The sequence below is a fragment of the Patagioenas fasciata genome, chromosome 19 (assembly GCF_037038585.1).
Source record: "Patagioenas fasciata isolate bPatFas1 chromosome 19, bPatFas1.hap1, whole genome shotgun sequence".
Lineage (NCBI taxonomy): Eukaryota > Metazoa > Chordata > Aves > Columbiformes > Columbidae > Patagioenas > Patagioenas fasciata.
The window spans coordinates 7881752-7902838 of NC_092538.1; the positions used below are offsets into that span (position 1 = coordinate 7881752).

Consider the following 21087-nt stretch of genomic DNA (forward strand, 5'->3'; position numbering starts at 1 on the left):
GTACAAATTACCCTATTATTCTGCTCCCTTAGGATGCCTGAGTGTCCTTATTTCTTCTTTTGAGCTAAAGTCATCCATGCATTAAATTAGTTCTCTGCCTAGAAATAGCTTGATTACTTTCTCCAAGCTGCAGTTAATGTGAGTTTCCCTGAGAGTTTCAAAATAAAAATGGGGCAAAAAGGGAAGAAGGGAGTGAAAGGGAGGATCAGGGGCACCATGCGGCCTTCTTGAGCTGGTAGATCAATTTGCCTCGAGTGTGAGCTCTGCGAGGTGCTGCGCTGGGGGAGAGGGGACAGCGGCTGTCACCTGCCAGGGGTCGGTCCCCATCCCCTGGGCGCAGTCACCTTTCACCAGGGCACCTTGAACATTTCTGCTAGGTTTGGGGGATTTATTTTTTTCCTTTAATTCCTCTGACTGTCGGGCAGGTGTCTGCTCCCAGCTGTTTGCAGGAGCCCCAAGAGCTGTTGCCTAAACATCAGTTGCTAATTTAGGGCCAATTATCCCTCCTTTCCCACTGTGTTTTGCTGTATCCTTTACAGACCTACATCTACAGACATAGGCCTTCATTCCTTTTTTCTTCTTCCCAGTCACTTGTCTTCCCACAGGCTCCTCCAAAACCCCTTCACTGCTTTTACCAAAGGAATTTGAGGAGCATCAGCAAATCCACAGCAAAGGTGTGTGGCTGCTGTCCTCTCCCAAGACCTGCATCACATCCTGTTGATCCTCCTCCTCCTCTCTGGGAGCAGACCAGTTCTCCCAGTACCTGGGGAGTCGCTGGAGGGATCCTGGTGTGCGATTCTCCCACGTACAGCCGCTAAAGGAATAACTTGCAATTACCCAGAGCCCAGGCTGCCTGCCCAGCCCGGCCGACATCCAAGCAATCAATTCCCATTCAGGCAGTGGCCTCCCTTCCTGCTCTCGCAAACAAAGACAAATGGAGCTCCGCATCGACTTGGATGGAGCAGCGAGCGGCGGCAGGAGGAATAATTACCCATTTGCCAGATGAGATAGGACGTGCAGTTTTCGTGGAAGCTCGGCAGCTCATGGTGGGTGAGCACAGAGGTGGGGAGAGGGTCCTGCTACAGAGCAGATCCTGGGGGAAATGGTGGTCACCAAGGCTGGCATGTCCCCAGTGTGGCCGGGGAAAGGCTCCCCAGCCAGCAACGTGGACAAATTGTGGCTTTGCTACCTCTTCAACTTCCAGCACAGCAGTTGGGTGTGTTTCCACAAAGCTCTCCAGATGTTTGGAGGGCACCAGGTAAGCCTGAGGTCTTCTCCATGGTCTCTGTGGGAGAAGAGCCCCATCTGGGGTGGGTTTTGCACCATCCAGCCTGTCTTCTCCATGTGAATTTGCACTCAGAGCGTGTCTATCCTGGAGTTAAAATTTGCTCCCTGGCTCACTTTGACCAAAGCACAGAAGATCTCCCTGCCATGGACAAGGAGGAGGTGGGAGGATGCGCTCTCCGAACTGGGGTATGTTGCCACAGAAGATGTCCCTGAGCTGGTCCTGGCCCCTTTTCCAATTGCAGAAAGAGATAAACTGCTTCAGGAAAATCCCATCCACACTGAGAGATGGAACGATGCCTGTGTGTCACTACAGCTTTCATTTTTTCTTCCTTTAATTAAAAAGGTCTCCCTCCAAAGTTATTAGTTACTAATGACACAATTAGAACCAGTAAAGAGGGATAGGAAGAATAAGATGAAAAAGAATTTTTTTAAAAAAAAGAGGCAAATCAAAGCCCAAAAAACCCTCTGGGAATCTGAGACATTCGAAGCTTGAGAGAAATTAAGGAAATAATTGCTTAATTTAAACTTTATTCTCGTTCCTACTGGGCTCACAAGAGGATGGGCGACATCTGGATGGAAACCACCTTTCCAGTGCTCCTCCCTTCCACCTGAAGAAGGAGATAAGTCTCTCAATCTCATTTAATCTGCTTGGGGGCAGACCCGGAGGCAGCATTTCCCCTTGGGTTCCTTTTCTGCAGTTTACCAGCTTTCCATGCAGGAAAACCTGGATTTAGCACCATAATCACCGTAGTCGTGTTTTCCATGTCTGCGTTGCCAACACTGGCATCTCTCCCGGCATCACCCCTGCTTCTCTCTATCCAACTGTCCCATCTGCAGGGACAAGAAATCAAAGCTCTTCCCTCCTGTCTGGTTCTGCTGGGGAGCAGGGATGGAACAGAGCTGAGGACAAGCAGGGACAACTCTCAGTGTCCAAATTTAAAGCTCCTCGGCTTAGAAAGGCCACCTTAAATTGCTTGAAGGCTTTCTCTGAAAAAATAGATGAAGGGTGTGGGAAGAGGGAAGCCCAGCAGAGCTGCTGGCTGCCTGCTGAGTGCTTATTATTTCTGTCAGCTGAGTGTTTTAACTTGGTAATCTTGGATTGAAATGGGTTTCTGGAGGGGAGGGAGGTGGCTGCTCCCACGGGAGCCTGGATTAGGTGAAGAGTGAGGCTGCAAACCTGTCCCCCCGGCCTTGCTCCAGCTTGCAGCAGTTTTAGGGCACAGCCAAGCCCTTTGCTCTGTGCAACGCGACCCTCAGCAAACCTCAAAACCTTGATCAGCATTTGTCGTGGGAGTCGCGGTGAAGGACCCCGTGCCCACCCAAAGGTCAGCTGGACTTCCGCTGGGACACGCTCACAACCCTAATTCTCACCGACTTTCTTCTGGGTTTATAAGGGATGCACAAAAAAGCAGGGAAAGACAAAAATATAGGAAGGAAAAAACACGTTCTTATTGACTGCTGGGTCCCTTCGGAGGCCATGGCAAGTGGGGATGAGGAGGGAGAAAAGCAACTGATACATTGCTTTGTCTTCAAGCCATTATGTGAAAATGAGTTAATCACAGGGTCACACAAGCTGTAACTGTTAATTAATCCCCAGCATGAGCCAAAAAGATGAATTTCCTGCAGTAAACAAACGTAGGAGTGTGACAAGGAGTCAAGCTCCTCCGGGATTATTGGGCTGGCCAGTTTGCACCCCTGGACCACACACCAGCCACCAGCATCCTTCCCAAGCCCCAGCCCTGGGGGGTGAAAGCTTTCCTGCCAAATCGCTGTCCATGGATGGAGCAGAGGAATTACCACAAATACAGATGTTCGGTCACTCCTGCAAGTGGGAGAAGGCAAAGACACAACCATCTGCTCCCTCCTGGTGCTGCGTGTCCCCAGGAGCAGGGGGAGGAAACTCAGCAGGCATTGATTTGTAGTACTGGAGGGTGTCGTAATATAGCTGGATTAATATAAACCGATGAAACCTTTGGATCATCTCAGCAGCCTCCAGATGGGATAAAGCCGTGAAGGTGTCACCTGCTGCCAGTGGGTCTCTGCCCTCCTATGGACCCCATGGGGTGCACAGACTGCAGGCTCTGCTCCCACTGCGGTAACGGGAGCGTGAAAGAGCATGGAGGAAGGGATAGGAGGATCTGTGTCATCTACTTAATACCTATTTTCACATTATTGCCCTTTTAATAACTATCTGCTCTTGTTCTTTAAACCTTATTTGAAAGATCGTGTTAAATCCCACATGCAGACAAATCCAGCACATCTCCTAGTGAAATGGTTCTAAAGCCAGCCCAGGACAAGTGAAACTTTGCTGCGAATCCAGGCATCTCATTGAAAACTGGCCTTTTTTCTTTTTTTGGGGGGGTACTTTTCCTTATTTTACATGAAGCATTTAGTCACTGGCCCTTTTGGAAAGGGTAGGAAACCCTCTGAAAGTTCATGTTGTAGCAGACTCTAAATTCAAACTGCACCAGTTCAATAAAAATTATGATTTGCTTTAGGCTGTGCAAGTTGGCTGCATGCACACGATTAAATTAGATTAAACCCAGCCTCTATTTATTTAGCTAAATGGAACAGGAATAATGCTAAAACCAAACGGAAATCATCCAAATTCCTCCTGGGCTGTCAGAGATTGTTCAGGGCAGGCGTGAAACTCTCCTCGCTGTGTCTCATCGCTTCTCTGCTTTGCATCTCTTTATTAAGCCCCTGCTCTCCCTGGCGCTGTGTTCTGCTCATCCCAAGAGAGAAGAACCCTGGTGGCATCTTGCAGGTCCGTGTGACATCTGAGTGCTGCCCAAGGAGCTGCTACACCCAGGCTGGATCACCAGGACAAGGTCTGATTCCGGTCCCTTGTCCCCACATCTGCCTCTTGCCGCAGAGCCTCTGGCTTTGTTCTCCTCTCAACCTCCCCTCCTCTCTTCAGGTCGCCGTAGGAGTAAAGCTGAGCTCAGCTGATCTGTGTTATTTGGTTAATGTCAACCTCAAAGTGCAATTCTTCTGAGGTGTGGGGTGTCTGGAAGCATGTGAAAGGAAAAATATCATAAAATACATCACTGCAGATCACTGCAGAAGGGTTTTTCTTTACCTCTTCTCCAATAAACATAATTTTAGGGCCTATCTACCTCTTTTTCTTCAAAATCAAACAATTCTTATTTTTAAAAAAATCCTTTAAAAATGTCAAAACATTTCACTTAAAAATGAGTGTCCTGAAGTATCTTATTTTGAAAGCATCGGAATGAAACTTTTCAGCTCCTTCCACACACGTTTCTGGGTGTCTCCAGCCAGACCTGCTTGCCCACGCTGAGCTCCCCTGATTGTCCCTTTACTGGGCATCCACCAGTTAATGCTGGTTCAATACTGGAATAAGTGACTCTCCCATTGAAACAATGTTTGCACTGATTTATCAGTTACTAGCTAACTACAAATCATTGCTGCTCTTATTCCTGAATGAGCTGTGCAGAAATAAACTTTAAGCCCTGGCTGTTGGCAAAGCCTGAGACCCAAAGCATACAATCAAAACCCCACCAGCGTTCTTATTCGAAGAGCAAAATTTAACTCCAGACACCGACAGGCATAAGGGAGCCCATTATAGCACCCATCAAGCCTTGTGCTCAATCAGACATTTCCAAGAAGCAGGGGCGTTTTGCTGAAATTTCTCATCTCCTCTCATTTATTTGATAACTGACCTTTATGAAATTTTCCAAATCTCGCACAGCCCGAGTACCACTCAGTGGTGTTTTTTCTCCTGCAGCCGACTCCCTGCTCCTAATGACCGGTCTCTTCACAGCCATTCTAACCTTTGACAAGAGCACTTCAGGAGCCTTATTAGCTGCTGGGAAGTTGTACGGTGGCCCTGTAAGTAAATGGAGGGATTGGGATGAGAAATCTCTGTTAAATGGGGAGCTTTGCACGAGAGTTGGCTCTGGTGGTGGCTCAGATGTGAAGAGTTGTGTTGGAAGAAGCAGGGGAAGGTGATACTGGCTGGTGGCTTTTTGGTGACTCACATGAAGGGAGATGAATTAGTCTTGAGCCAAAATAAATGGCATCCCAACACTGTCAACCCAAGCAGTCAGAGACCAAAGGCTGGTGGTGCCAGGGAGAACAAAATGCCTTCTTTGCTTTGGGTGAGGGGTGAGATTGGGGTGCCAAAGTGGGTGGATGGGGATGTCTCTTTCCCAGGATGGTGGGGGTGGTACCTGGGAAAGTCTGTGGGGTAATTTTAGGAGCAATGGTTGCGTTCCTGGGAAGGTTTGCACGCCCTCTTCGCCCTGAATCACCATAAGGCTGCACCTCATCCTCTGATCTGAGTGTGCCTGGGGACCAGCCCTGGTTCATCTGGGCTGAGACCCCAGTGAGCCCATCAAGGCTCAGGAACGGCTCCAGGTCTGCATGGGGCTGCAGCACCTGGGAGTGGTGGGGTGGAGAAATCCTCAGACCATGGGGAGACCATGGGGCTGGTGGGCAAAAGGGGGTCACCCAGGCGAGGTGCCAGTCCTACACTGAGCAATGATCCCCTGCTGCAAAAGGGGAAGAGGCTGGGATATATAAATGCTGCCAGCAGGAGAGCAGAAGGGAAGCCAGACAGCTCCTTGCTTTAAAAGAGAGAGAGAGAAAACGAGCCTTTGTGATATCCTCACCCATTTACACACATAAAACTTTCTAAATGCTAAGCCAAATAAAGTCGTCTTATCGGCGTATTACCACTTAAGGCTCTTTCAGGCAGATTTAGAATGAATTAGTGTTTTTTTTAACTACAAATAGGAGCAAAGTGAAATTTCTTACTCCATCACCCCGCATGGCTGATGCCTTAACCCTTGGAGGGGAAAGCAGGTCCCTGGGCAGGCGAGGGTTGTGCAGGCTGGGCCAAGGACTCGGGGTACTGATGTTTGGTACAAAAGCTGCTGTCTCTGGTGGACCCTGGAGATGTTGAGCCAGGTTTTGTTAAGGTGAATCAGCTTCATCCCATCCTGATATCTTGCCCTGGATTTTGCCTGGAGAAAAGGAGGCTGAGGGGAGACCTTCTCACTCTCTACAACTGCCTGAAAGGAGGTTGGAGCATGGAGGGTGTTGGTCTCTTTTCCCAAGTACCAAGTGATAGGATGAGAGGAAATGGCCTCAAGTTGCACCAGAGGAGATTTTGATTGGATACTAGGAAAAAATTCTTCCCAGAAAGGGCTGTCAGGCATTGGAAGAGGCTGCTCAGGGCAGTGGTGGAGTCACCATCCCTGGAGGTGTTTAAAAGGTGCATAGACGAGATTCTTAGGGACATGGTTTAGTGCTAGAGTTAGGTTATGGTTGGACTCGATCTTGAGAGCCTCTTCCATCCAGAATGATTCTGTGATTCTGTGATTAGAGGCCAGCCTTCAAACTAGTTCCAGTTCTTGTGCGATGTTGGCAACCAGGATGTAGAAGGCCCAGAAAGGCCGGGAAATAATATAACCAGTGGCCATTAACTGCCAGCCATTCGGTGCACATGGAGTGATGCTGCCCAAGCCATCGCTGCCAGCAGCAGAGGGATCTGGGCTGTTGGCGAAGGTGAAGATCTGAAGCCAAATCCATCCCTGAAAGGTTCACCTTCAAGAGGGGCATCGCTGGTGCCCTTCCAGAGTCCTGCGATTAATACGGAATCATTAGGAGAGCAGCTGTTGGAAAGAACCTCCTGGGACCCAGTGTGCAAGAGCCATATGGTGCGGGAGGGATGGGTGGAAGAGCGATGTCAGAAGCCTGTTGGCATCTGCCAAGCTGGGGTGATCTGGGAGACATCTTCTGCCACATGCCATGTGATAAACGGTGCTGGGAGCAGGGCTGACATCTCCATTTGCTCTTCTTTGTTGTGTAGCTCTTGGAAATCTTCTTCATGCATTGGCTTGGGGCCATGAGTCTCTCCCACATGTGTGTGCTCTGGTGTCTCGTGGAGCTGGTGGGAAATTTGCCATGAACTGTTGCTTCGATTTGGGATTTGCGGGTTGCTCTTTTGCACTGTGATAATCTTCCACACACTCGAGCAGACTCCAGATCCCAGTGCTGACTGAAAGGAGAATTTTCCCTTTGGTTAGGAATCAGCTTCTTCCCGATTCCTTTTCAGGACCTGCCAGAATGCGAGGAAAAATCAAAATACGGTGAATCTCCAGCTGGGTATGAAAGATCCTCTTCAACCCTTCACAGCCCACTTTGCAATCTGTTAACACCAACTCCACTATCTTGTTCTCATTGATTTTCGAGAGCTCCTGGGCCATCCTACAAAATTCAGAAGCTAAGTCTCTTTTTTTTTAAAAAAAAAAAAAGCATATATTTATATACTTTTTTACTAAAAAATAGCACTTTCTTCCCTAGGCAGAAGACAGCTCTTCGAGTGTGTCCTTTTCACACAAGGCAAACGGAGCTCACTTTGAAGAGAATCACAAAGGCAGGAGTGAATCCCACTCTCCCAGTCCAGCTTTCCTCAGTTGTTCAAGACCAATCGAGAAGGTTGGGCAGGCGGGATTTTGATTTCTGCCTCCAGCCCATTGAGTTTCCTCAACAAAGCACCATACTGAAGCTGCTGCCAGGAGCCAGCCCTCTTTGTGGTCAACTGCCCAGATTTAAGTAGAACATACCTTGGGCACCTTTGAATGTCAACCCTTCAGCTCAGCATCTCCATGGCTTATACTGAGACCAGGCTCTCCCCTGGACATGCAAAGACTCTTCTAGGCCAACGCTAATATTGTGTCCTGTGACCACTCACTGTGCCAATGTTTCACTCACTGAGCCCCTTAATTTTTGCTTTTTAGCCAATTTCTCCTGTTCGACTTGAATATATAATTTTTAGCTCGTGGTGCAATGGCATTTGGTACCAGTCACCAATCTGTGCTTGTGTGGCTCGTGGCCAGCAGCTCTCCTCCTCGCCAAGGGCTGCATCTGCATCCAAGGAATCGCACCCCCGGATAGTGACTTGGGATGCTCTTCGCTTCTTGGCATCTTGCACAGTCATTCTGTGGTCTAGGTCACTTGAAGGTACTAGAACATGTTCTAGATCACTTGAAGGTTCTATATTTTTGTTCTAGAGTTTGTTTCTGGATCCCTTGAAGGTTCTAGGTTGGGTTCTAGCCCACCTGAAGGTTCTAGATTGGGTCATCAATGTGCTTGGGAGCCTTTTTCCTTTTTCTTTGCCCTAAAACTCTGGCTGGGTTGTGGCAAGATTTATTAAAGATCCCAGTGACCTCGTCCAGCTTTTTGTGCCCCAGCTGGGGCTGAGCAGGTGGGTGGTAACTGGAACAAATGCTCCAGAGTCAGGGATGTTTCTGTCTCATCTCAATTACTTAGAAAGCCTTTCAGAAACCTTTCTGCTGATTTATTGTCCCTCTGTCACTGCTTGTCCCCACTCCTCCAGGACAAGATTAGAGGCTGAAGCCAGAGACCATTGGTTTATCCCCAAGCAGGGCTTCATTTTGCCAAAAACAAAGAGGGTTTCTCATCTCCTCAAGCCCAGCGCAAAGCCAGGAAATGCCACAATTTAAAGGAAAAAACAAAGTTGGTTGTTTACATCACTACATTAATGAGGAAAACTGATCCTTTAAGTGTGGGGCTGGGCTGAGCCTCATCTGCTGTGATGGGCTGGGGCAGGATCAGGTGCTCCTGGGCTGACTGGGAGCTCTCTATAAAAGGGGTCCCTGGGCTCCCAGAGGGGTTTTGGCTGCTGGGTGCTGGTGAGTACGTTTGGCACTGCAGGAACACAGACCTATTTTTGTCAGCCTTCTGGTGCTGCGGAGGGGACAGGCTTTTTTTGGGGCTGCTGGTGATGCTTTGCTCTCATTTCAGATGAACGGGGGGAGCTGCCAACTGCATGACTTGGGGTGGTTTAAGGAAAAGTGCAATGAAAATGTGTTGGCTCCCACCTCCTGTTTCTCCTGCTGCCAGGGTTTGTACAGCTGTTTCCTTTAGCGCAAAACTTGATGCTAAAAATACTTTGGAAAACTTAGGGGTGCCAGCATCCCAAATTGCCTTATTTTGTGCTTCTTTTTCTTGGTTGCTTTCTCCCTGAGCAAAGAGGCTGCCAGGTGCTTCTCCCCTCTGTAACAGCAAAGGGGTTTGGGATGTGCTGTTTGCTCCCCATGAGAGGTGTGGGGAGGCTGGATGGAGGAGGAGGAAGATGAGCAGAGCCCAGCTGAGTCAGAGCCAGGGAACTGACCCTTGGGAGCGGCCAGATTTACACCCACCTGGGGCTGTTCTGGGTCTGGCAGAGAAATATTCCTCTTTTTCCCACCCACCACCTCCTCCCTGCTGGCAGGAGCCGTCCTGACCTCCTGCCCGGAGCTGTTTGCTGGGACATCCCCCATCCAGGTCCCCAAGATGTGGTCCCGCATGATGCTCTAAAGGTGTATTTATCCTCCTCGCTGTTGGGCACGGTCAGAGGCCAGGGCTGAGAAAAGGCTGGGTTTTGGGCTGACCCCTGTTCTGGGTCACCAGCCCATATGGAGCGATAGCAAAGAGTGGTAGGAACACGCTGGCACGTCCTCCATGTCTCACCCCTGGGGGAAACGGAGGCAACAAACAGATGTGTGGTCATGTGCATCATCTCCTGCTCCTTGTTCCCACACCGAAAAGAGAAGGTCTGGGTGGCCGTAATGCAGAGAAAAAACATTAGCAAAATCCAGCCTGCCTGGGGATTTTATTCACTTTTTGGTTTTCCTGCCTGTTCTCCCCCATCCCTAGGCCCTTCCCTGCAGCATGGTGGGCTCTGAATCCCCCTTGGGCCACATGTGACCCCTCTTTCTGTTCTTCAGAGCAGCCCCCACAACCATGATTGAAACGCTTTCTGGATGCCAAGAGATGCAGGTGCTGTCGGACTTCATCTGCGGTCACCCCCAGGACACCGATCTCCAGCTGAGCAGAGGATTACTCCGAGCAACGTTTCCTTTCAGACATTCCATTTTAACTCCTTCTTTCTTAATTTAATTCCATCATTCCTCCATTTCACCCCCCCGGGAAGCGATATCTCATCCTTATATCCAGAGAGAATTTGCTTTGCCGTCTTTAATTTGGCTCTGCTACTAAAAGGCGAAGAAGAGGCAACACTCCAATTTGTCTGATGGGATCTTCGTTAGCCTGGCTCATTTCACCTCTCTTCTGTGTCCCAAAGCCCTCAGTCTGTGCTGGTGACAGATTCAGGAGCTCCTGGTGCTGGAAGGGGACAGAATGCAGCCCCGTACCCTGGTCCCCATCATCCCATGCGGTCCCCAGCGCAGGGTCATTCCTCCATCAGTTAATCCCTTAATGCGCTCTGTGCGATGCTGCTGCCACGCTCCCGTTTCCAGAGTGTTTCTCTTCCCCTGGAGCTATTTTTATGAGGCCTTTGTTACTTCCTAATTGTCCAAACCACTTTTCCATATTTCTCTTGATAAAAGCAGATTTTTAAAAGCAGTTCAGCATCTCAGCCATTTTAGAGTCATCATCTGCTTCATCCTTTTTATTGTTTAGTGAATGGCCTACTTTCACTCAAATTTTAGTATTCCCCCCCTTGCCAAGAGAGGGTTGATTTTTTTCACCTTTTTTGAAGGTTTACTTCTACCTCTTAAATAATTCCCCTTACATTGACTCTTTCTGCCTTTATTATGTTATTCCTCCCCATTCCTGTGCTGGGCCAGCCTCCACAGGCTCTGCCTCTCTCCCAGTGCTGTGACTTGGGTTTATTTTATTTCCTTTTCCTTGCAAACCTCATGAGTTTGGAGGTTTATTGCATTTATCAAAGAAGGGGAAGCACTGGCACTGGGTTGCAGGGAGGTGGTAGCTGTTACAGTAGTCATAAAAAGCAGAGTGGGTTTTTTTTTTTACTTTTCTAGCCTTTTTAAGCCCCAAAATATCACATATATCCACTGTTCATGCACAGCTTCAGCTGCTCTCTGATGTTTCCCACAGAAACTGGTTGTTGGAGGAAAATTTCAACTGCCCCTCGGTCCCTCACCCCAGTAAGAGAGGAATTTGGCCCCAAAACAGAGGCTTTGGAGCTGCCTGGGGACAGCAGTCGGCTTTGGCAAATGATTTCCTATCAGAAGGAAGGAAATGCAAAGGAGACAAAACGCTGCAAAACTGTTTTGTTTCCAAATATTGAAATAAGGGGCATGAAGGGAAAGGGAACTTTTAATCTTGGAGACAAACAAAGCCTTTCCCTCCAGCTGATGCAGGTGAGATTGCAGCAAGGAGAGAGCGGATAGGATAATTTATTACTGGTTTGGTGGGGCTTTTAATTTCTTTTTTAACTCCTTACTAGCCCTGCTGCACCCTGGGGCAGCCGCCTTTAAGTCATTAGGATACAGATTCAACAAAAAATCCCTCTGGGAGATGATGCTGAATCCCACCCTGGTTCAGATTGATGGTTTGTGAGGGGACCCACTTTGCTACAAGCTTGACAGAAACAGGAGGTTTTGCATTTGCTTTTTAAGATAGTTTTTTATAAGGAAAAAAAAAATGTTAGAAAGATTAAAGTTGAGGTTTGAAGCAAGCCTTTCTGTTAAACCTCCTGAGGATTCAAATTGGCATTGCCATCACCAGGCTTGAGCAGAATCCTCGGCTGCAATAGCAACGTTCAGCTGGACTCCAGGTGTAACGAGTGGTATTTGAAAATAAAGATACATATATGGTGCATTCCAGTGCCTGTGCAAGAGCTAAGTGGGAATGGCAGGAAAAGCACATTGGTCCTCCAAGTGTGCATAGATGGGCAAGTGGCACAACCATGGAGTAGACATCAGAGAATCCACCCAGGACAGCAAAGGTGTGATGTCCCAAATGGGGAAAAGCTTTTTGTGGCAGACTTGCCCCAGAGGACCCGCTGCCAGCTGGGGTTTCCCAGCAAATGCGACCAAGGCTTTTCCCCTGGGACTGCTCTGAAGTGCCTGCAGATTCTCCAGTGCCTGGTAAGGAAAACACTCAAAACACTGCTTGTTCCTCAGTGGAGCCATTAATTATGTCTTTCACTCCTCTGCCAGGCTGCAGATTCTCACCAAGCCTGTCGGAATATAATTCTCTTCAGATTCCTATTATTACTGTCAAATTTAGTTCAAATTGCCTCGTAAGGTACAAAATGACAAGGGAAGACACGCTGGCTGTCTCAGGCACAGGGAGTGCAATTGCACAAACCTCTTTTCCTTGGGAAACAAGGTTTACAGAAATGAAAGTACCTTTGGTTTCGTTTTGTTTTGTTTTTTTCTGGAGCTCAGCACGTGCAGCCTGGCACTGCTGAGGGACGGCAGGGATACAGCAGCATCCAGGGACCGCTCTCTCTGGGGATGCTCATCTTCAATCTTGGAGCCTCAGAGCACTACCAAAAACTCCTCTCAGCAGAAGCCCGGGACGAGTCACCTGTTCCTGAGTCGCAGGAAAAGCCCTGGACCAAACCCAGCCCTGAATTTTTCATTGAACTGGAAGGTGAGCATCATGGTGGGAGATGCCCTCTGCCTTGGGAGTTCGCACCAGGGGTTTAAGTGGGTTTTTAGCTGTAGGATAATTTCTTCTTTTTTTATTTTTCTTTCCCCGAATAACCTCTGGGGGGGTGCAGAATGCGGTGCTTTCAGGGATCAGGAACACCTCTATTTCAAGAGTTTACCAACCACTTAATGGAGCATCTCCATCCCTTCCCTGGGATGTGCTGGTGTTCCCACTCATGTGCAGTTTAGCACTTGATATCTGCAGAAAAAACAGAAGTAAAATTGCTTTATAAAGGTAACCACAGGGGAACAGGGTCCATCCTTTGTCACCTTTCCACCTCTGTGAGCGAGCACTGGGAGCAGCTGGCTGGGACCAGAGGAGGGATCCTGAGCAGCCGGATCCATCCCGACTGCAACAAACTAGGATAAAAGATTAAATGTTTTCTCTCCCTTTTAAGCGTGCCTTATGCCTTATTTATGACTCTCATTGAAGGCAGAGAGCGAGCGCAGGGACGTGGGCAGAATAACACACCGGCTAAAGGTGGGGGAGAGGAATTACCAGGGAGAATCACTTGCAGCGAAGCCAGGACAGCGACGTGGGGACAGGGAGCCGTCCTGGATGGGAAGCAGCATCCAGGCTCCAGGAAAAACATGTCTCTGGGCTTATACTTGTTTTCTCTTCAATCTTTTTATCTGGTGGTGGATGCAGGAATTGGGCACAGGCTGAGGACAGGACCCTGGGGGCAGCTGAGACAACGCAGCCTTGATCAGGCTGTGCCTGGGGAGCAGCTCATGAGCTGGAGCATCCTGCAAAGTACCAGGGCACCCAAAGGGAAGGGGGAGGCGGGAACCGATGTGTGCTTACCTGTCCAGGAGAACACCTCGTACAGGCTGCTCAACCCCTGGGGAGGGACTGACAAAGCAACTGCAAAGAAAACTCTTCCTCAGCACTTGGAGGCTTTGCTTTTTCCAGCCCGTCCTTGTTGTCTGGATTGCAAAGCTGAACATGAGTGAGTGGAGAAGGGAGATGGTTGGGATGCGGGTGCTGAGCTCCACTCTGCTGCCTCAGGATCCAGCCCCAAACCCAGTGTGCAGCTAACCTAAATCCTAGAAACCATTTCAGTGGAAAGAAACAGACATCTCTCTTCCTTTCAGAGTGCTTCACAGCTTGTAGAAGTTTGTGCCGCTTCCCCCAACATGGAAAAGCGTACATGCAAACACAAGCCCTCGCTTCCTCCAGCATAAACCTCCCTCTCTTGGGAAGTGAAAGCAATGAAATTAAATCATCATCCTCCACAAAACACCAGAACACCGAAACCAGCCAAGACCCAGCTCAAAAATAGATGATTGAAGCGCGAGGTGGTTTGATATCGCAGCGTGTGTGGCTACGTGGGGAAAGGCATAGCGTGGCAGTTTTGTGCATGTGAGTATTCGGATGTGCTCATGTGCCCTTGGTAAGCAAAGAAGAGCATTGGGCTCACTGTAAACCAGGGGTAAGGGAAACCACTCCTTGCTGAAACATACCACGAGACTGGAAATCCAGAAATACTGGAAATTGGGCTACCAAGATCCCGTTTGTGCAGCTGCTCTGTGCAGAGGCTTTGCAGACCAAGCTCTGTGCCTCTGAGCAGATGTTGCTCATCCCACTACGCCAGCACTCACCTGCTTTCACAGATGTTCCTGCTTAATGAGCAGCTAGTTCGTATTTTTTCCCCATGTGCTGTGGGTCATCTCGGGTCTGAGTGATTCAAAAATATACACAGACCGTGTAGCACAAACCAAATGAAACGGTTTTGCTGTGCTATGTGGCATTGGGAACCTCTGGACCAGTGATTGACCAGAGATGGGTTTTGGGAGCCTTTTAAAGTCCCTTTTAAACCTTGGATGAAGCAACAGGGTTGATGTATGGAACATCCCTCATTTTTTCCTCCAGCAAACTCCATCTCAGGGCTCTGGATGCTGCAGCCACAGGATTCACCCGCTGTGGTGGAGGATCTGCAGAGGAGGTGGTCTGAGAGCCCCCAGGCTTGTTGCACGCGGGATGATTTGATGCCAACAACTGGTCTTTTTCAGACGAGGGACTTCGGAAGCGAACAAGCATCCTAACTCTGACATCTCCACTGAGCCGTATTATTAGTTTTGGCGATTAAATAGAAACCTGTTTGCAGGTGACAATGCTGTAAAAATAAGTAGGTACCAGAGTCTACATCGTGAAAATCAGGCAGGAGAACAGAGCTCAGGCAGCATACATAATCCGTGGGGAAATAAGTGTGTGAATAATGAATGAGCACTGGAAAAAATAAAATACATTATTGTGGTAAAGATAAGTCTATTAAAGTCTTGCTGCAGAGCCTGTGCTGAGATGCCTGATAGATTACAGAGTTCTCTGCCTCCGGGTCCAGCTCTCTCCTCTGCTTGGCCGAGTGCCCCTACCTGAGCATCCCTCAGCATGGGCTCACCAGACACCCCCCACTCACCTGAGACAGACACCTCAGACCTTCTTGGCCCCTTTCCTGCTCCCCGTAAGTGCCCTGCAGCAGCTTTTAGCCAATTCAAGGGAATTGCCGCCGGGACGGGAGTTGGGTGCAGCGCAGTCCGTGAGCACCGGTGGGATTTCTGTTTAATCCCACTGCAGGCTCTACCCCCACCCATGCTTTGCCTCCTGGCACCAGGTTTACTTTTGAAAGGAGAAAGCTTTCTGCTTGCTAAATCCAGGGTTGCTGCGCTTGGCTGCAGGAGGTGATGGGGCTGCTAAAGCTCATTGTCCCAACATTTCTGTGAGTAAACGCCTCCTTGTTTGTTTGTTTGTTTGTTGTCTCTTTGCACCACCCATTGCACCTTCATCCAGGGCTGAACTACCCTGAGCTCTTGCTGGGCTCAGAGTCCCAGGGGCTTCATCCCTTCATCACCCTCCTCTGCACACCCCTGGGCAGGGAGTCCCCGGGTGGACACTCCTGTCCCTTGGGTTCCCCACAGCCATCTCACATACTGCCCGGCATTGAGCCTTTTGGAGACAGACCCTGATGTTGCAAGCTCTTTTCCTGCCCTTGTTTAAAAACACCCAAATTAATTGATGCGGTGCTTTTCCATCACGGCCTCTCTGGCTCCGAGAAGAGCCTGTGTTGTTCTGCACTGACCTGAAACAATTTGTCGGCGGCCGGTTCAGCCGTGGCAGGGGATGGTGTCTGCTCCCATTACGGCTTTCCCTTCTGATCAGAGCTCGGTTTCCCTGTTTTTCTCCCAAAGAAAAGGGGTTTTGTTCATGCTTCTCCTTCAGCAGGAGGAAATTTCCAAAGGAGCAGTCATGTTGAATCAAAATCTTTCCCTCCCGAATGGGCCGGTGTGCTTTGTGGAGATTTTGCTGTTTCTTTTTGAACCTCTCCTGGATGCGACTTGGGTGAAGTTGGATGAAATGGGGTGTGGGGCCACACCGTTGCAGGTGGGACCGTGGGGCAGTTGTTGGCTCTGGGCTTTGAGGAAGGTATATTTCTCTGTTTAATATTAAAAGAGCAAGAATTGCTTTTTTTTTTTTCCTTTTTATAGGAGTGGAAAAATCTGTGCCATCACGGGGGAGGGAAATCTTCCAAGTTGGGCTGTACATCTAGCTGCTCACCCCCAAGAAAAGCACCATGTAACTATCCCCGTATATGCTTCTTGGCCTCCTCCAGACAAATGTCCATCCGTCTGTCCATCCAGCTGCTCTCCTTGGGCATGGGCCTGGTGAACAGGGCGCAGACCAGCACTGAGCAGAGGTGGGATCTCAGCCTGGTCCTGGGACTGTCACTGTCTCTGCAGCATTTCTTAGGGGGAAACTGCATCAATGTGACTATCACACTGTTGAAAGATAAAGAGAGAGATTTGCTTTGGGATGGTCAAGGAACCCTCAGCAAAGGGCGAGAAAGCCCTTCCTGGGCATGTGAGCACTGCTGAGCATAGTTTCCTCACTCACATCTGCATCAAAGGAGTGCAGGGATGTTGTTTTAAAGCAGTCTGGGGTATCCCAGCCCTCGATGGCAATTGGTGCTGTGCTAGGGGATGCCCAGGTTTGCTCCATCCCAGAGTGATGCTGTGGCCTCGATGGCAGAGCTACAGCTTGTCCCGCTCCTCCATGAGACACAGTCCTGTAGGGAAGGGTTCTGCAGCAGAGAAGAAGCATCAGCCCCATTTTGGTGGTTGAAGAATGAGTTTGATGCGCATTGTGGGATCTGGGGAATTGCAGGGGGGAGAGGGTGTTGGAAGAAATGGCAGCTAGGAATATTGGGGGTAAAAATAGCATCAATAACGAAAAGAGAGCGAGGAGGAAATCAACCAGGGCTGCCCATCAGCTTGGTGATTTAAGATTCACTTTGAAAATCTATTCCGCTTCAGGGGAAACACGTGCCTGCCCTGCCGGCAGCAGCGAGAGGCAGCTCCTGCTCCATGGAGGAGACATTTGGGCGGGGAGGTGATTTCAAGAGCTGCTGGGGTGGGGTTTTTTGTTGTTGTCCTTTGTTCGGTTGGGGTGTTTTTCTGGTGGAGTTTTGCAGCGCCAAATCTCTTGGGGACAAGCGCTGAGCTGGCAGTTCCAGCTCCTGCAGCCCCATCGCACCTCGGGGGCCGGGGATGGCGCGGGAGTGTGGCCAGGGCTTCATCTCGGGGTGGCCGTGGAAAGAGGCTGCAGCAGGTCCCAGGTGAGGACTGGCTTCTGTGCAGGAACCCACGTACATCTCCCCAGAAAGAGCTTCAAAGGCTCCTTAAATACCTTTCCTCCTCATAGCCCCTGCTTTGCGTTTTCATTTTTCAAGCACCCCATAATCACACTAATTAATACATTCTGGGATAACTCTTCCTGGCTTCCATCAAATTTAAATCAGCATTTATTAGCATATTTCTATGTCTGTGTTGTTTGTTAAGTCCGTCATAACCTTGTACTTCATTACGAAGCCAGGAACTATTTCAGAGATGAGCTGCAGCGCCGGAGAGCAGTGAGCTGAGATCAGGACGCCTGCTTTTATTTTCCTCCCAGATCATTAGAGCCCTTTTGGGTACCACAGTAGCATCTTGTGAGCACCATGCCCACATTCAGCTGCAGCCAGCCAATTCATAGTTGGTGTTTGCCCCCCAGACGTTTCAGCGGAGATGAATTCAGTGAGACCAGAGCAGTCTCATGCATCTGGTTGACCACACTGGCTCACCCTGGGGCTGTTCTAAGTTGTCTCCCCAAAGCGAGCAGGTCCGTGGTGTTGTCCCACCCTGGTGCCACATTCAGGCTCCCTTTCCCCAGCCTCTTCTTTCGCCCTGGAAGGTGACACTGTGTGAGAAGTAGAGACCAACGAATGCTGTTTGAAATTCACCCTTGCTGCGAGAAGAGGTAATTAGCGCTTTGCCCCTGCTCTCTTCTTGCTTTCCCTTCCCTCGTGCCAGCAGGAGTGATGGGATGAGCTGGGGACAGGAAAGGATGGGCACTGGGGCAGCTCTTGCTCCTGAAGCCCATCAATTGAGAAGAAGGGTCTCTGGAGGGGGTCAGTTCAGGGAGGGTTTGCCATGTGAGTCCATTGAACGTGGGACGTGAGGCTGCGTCCTGCTCCATCCCTCGCCTGCCATCCCTCACCGGGGGAGAGTGGATGTTTAATGCCTTTGACAACCAGATTTCTGTGGCTGGGGGCGGGTGAGAAGGTTTGGAGGCTTTACGACACAAATCACTCAAGATTTTGGCCTTTACGTTTGGAGTCAAAAGTCCTCCTGTCCTGTCCCCTCCCTCCCACCCTCAGCAAGCGCAAAGGAGGTGGAACAGGGGTAGCTGAAGAGGCTTAAGGATCTTTTTGGCACATCTACTCGTGTCCCCCAGGGAAATTCCCGCTGCAGAGCAAAACCAGCCCTCACTCCCCTCCCTGCGCTCTCTTTTTCTCCAGCTCCCGGCAACAGCAATAGCTGCAGCCGCCGTGATCGATTCTTGGTGTCAGCGCCGGCCCCCACGTGCCGGGGCAGGTCAGGCATCTGTGCCCCCAGCGCTGGCCGGGGTGCGGAGTAAAAGTCAACCAGATAACCATCACAGCCATTAATCATAATTAGAGGTGCCAGGGCGGGTCAGAGCAAATATACCCCATCTCATCTCAGCTGTCGAACAGAGGTCCCGCAGGGCTGAGCCCCCTCCGTGCCCTGGGCGGGCTGGGGCTGGGGGAATGTGGTGTAACCCCCTGGGAAGGGGCAGAGACAGGGCAGGGAGGCTGGAAATTAATAGAGAGATGTGCAGAAATCCTAAACAAAAAAACCAACCAAACAAAAAAATACATTATATACGCACATATATATATATAACACACACACACACACACACACACACACACACACATATATATATATATATGTAACACATATATTTGAGCCATACCCTTGCTGGCACAGCCACTGTCTCCCTCTCCTATCCCAACAGCATCTCCCGGACCACCACAACCTTTCACAACCTGATGCAGAAGCCCCCAGAATGGCCCAGAAAACAGCACAGGTTACAGTATCCCTGTTATTTTCCAAGCAATGGTGGTTTGCACAGAAAACCTCAGATGCTTTTGCCTCTGGCTAACACATTCCCTCATCGCTGCACTTCCCCTCCTAAAAAATGTTCCCGAAGTATTCGTGGGGCTTTTTTCCATCTGTCTGGCCAGTTAGAAGGGCAAAAAATGATCAAACTCCACCGGCTGCTCAGTGCACAAGCTCTCTGCAGCTACTTTAGCTGTATCAGCTTGGAAAATGTATCCTTCAATCAGTTTAAGCCCCTAGGCTTGATGTAATTTTACCGCTGCCTTCTCTCTAAGGTACTTTTATGGCTGCTATCTCTAAGTATTTACAGACGGAGCAGCAAAGTGAGAAGAGACTTTGCTTAGTTTGTCCCCAGCATGGGCAGTAGCTTGAGGGTTAGCAAACGGGGCTTTTCCCCTTTTTGATTTGGAGGGACCCTCGGTGGGACCGCTCCTGCTCACTGTCACGGGCAAGGAGCCCGTTTCAACACCAGCAAAACCTCCATCCTTGCCAGGAACCGGAGCATTCACTGGCCCTTAAATCCTCCCATCCCAGGTCTTGCTTGGGGTGGGAATTGAATTTGCTGCGGGTGCAGCTTCTCGCAGGGATGCTCTCTGATCTCTGCTGCCCCCTCTAGTCCCCTCTTTAAGGTCCAGCATCAATTTCCAGGGGTAAAAAACCTCCCTGGAGATGTGGGAAACTGCAAATCGGGTTGTGATGCTGCACGAGGAGGCACCTGGGTGCCCACGTTGAGCTCTCCACCTGCTACTGCCCCATGAAACCACCGAGCTGACGGCTTTCTAATGTCAGTTTATAACTGAATTAGATTTGCCCTCCGTCTCTGTTCATAAAAATTATTCTTCGACAGGTCTCTGAAGCTTAGACTGTCAGCAGTGCTATGTTAACTTTTTAAATCAGTCAATAATTCAAGTGCAGAATAAGCAACAGAGTTAGGTGTATGCTTAAGCTGGAGCCAGTGAGACAAAGGGACCTGCTTGAAGCTTGTGCTCAAGTGCTCTTCAGGGTGGGCCAGGTTTGCTGAATCCAACCATGCAGAGAGTTCTTTAAATGTAGCTAATTGCACATTGTGTGTAATGGGAAAGTTCTTGCCTCCGAAATAACCAACAATTATTTATTAGGAACGTTCTTTAGCAGTCACACAATAGACACAGGTGCTGCAAACGAGGTGGTTTCTGCACCATTCCTGCTGATCTGCTGCTTCTCCCCAGGTGCCGTTCACACACGGGGGGTTCCTCGCTGTGCCCGCTCTGGGCACACCCTGGCAGAAGCATGGGGATCCCTCTTCTCCATCACTTCTCACGCACTCCTGAGCTACTCGGGTTGATAACTCACAGAGCCAAGGGTTGTGAACTCCGTTCAGCTTCTCTTTCCTTGGGTGAAACCCACCCCAAACCCACCCTGTGCCCATGCAAGACTCTCTGACTCTTTAATTGCTTTTATAACCTCCACTTTATCCCATCCTGCGGTTAATTGAAGTTGATTTACTCACCTGGCCCCAGAACTACCACGACCTTCTCCTGCACTGCTTTTGGTTTTGACACGTCAGGCCCAACTTTTCTTCTTCGTCATTTTACAGCAGCCTTTTATGGGCTGAATTGCTCCAGATTTGGGTGGCAGAGATAGGAAATGACCGTGAGGAGCAACAGAAAACTTGCCCTGTGATTTTGTAGGTCTCTTTTCATCCCATCCCTGAAAGGCATGAGAGATTCCCACCAAACCAATGTGTTTTCTGCCAGGCGGAATATTGTGAGCAGCCCACAAAAAGCCCATCTCTACAACCCTCCATCCATCCTCCATCCATCGCATCTCTGTCTATTTGGCCTGTGCTGAGGCAAGGCCACTTCTTGCCTTGACCATGCAGATGAAAGTATAGTTCTTAATGTAGTAA

General features: G+C 49.5%; 1 long non-coding RNA gene across 4 annotated transcripts; it reads left to right on the forward strand.

The window, feature by feature from the left end:
• Window positions 1–300: 300 nt before the first annotated feature.
• Window positions 301–12678, forward strand: LOC136109857 (uncharacterized). 4 transcript variants are annotated; one of them, XR_011741931.1, is made up of 5 exons: window positions 301–1046; window positions 3988–4118; window positions 5036–5139; window positions 7370–9181; window positions 10047–12678. It is a non-coding gene; the product is annotated as an uncharacterized lncRNA (long non-coding RNA). The 4 variants fall into 4 exon arrangements; XR_011741933.1 differs by having other exon boundaries at window positions 10052–12678; XR_011741932.1 differs by having other exon boundaries at window positions 7370–8277; window positions 9082–12678.
• Window positions 12679–21087: the final 8409 nt, after the last annotated feature.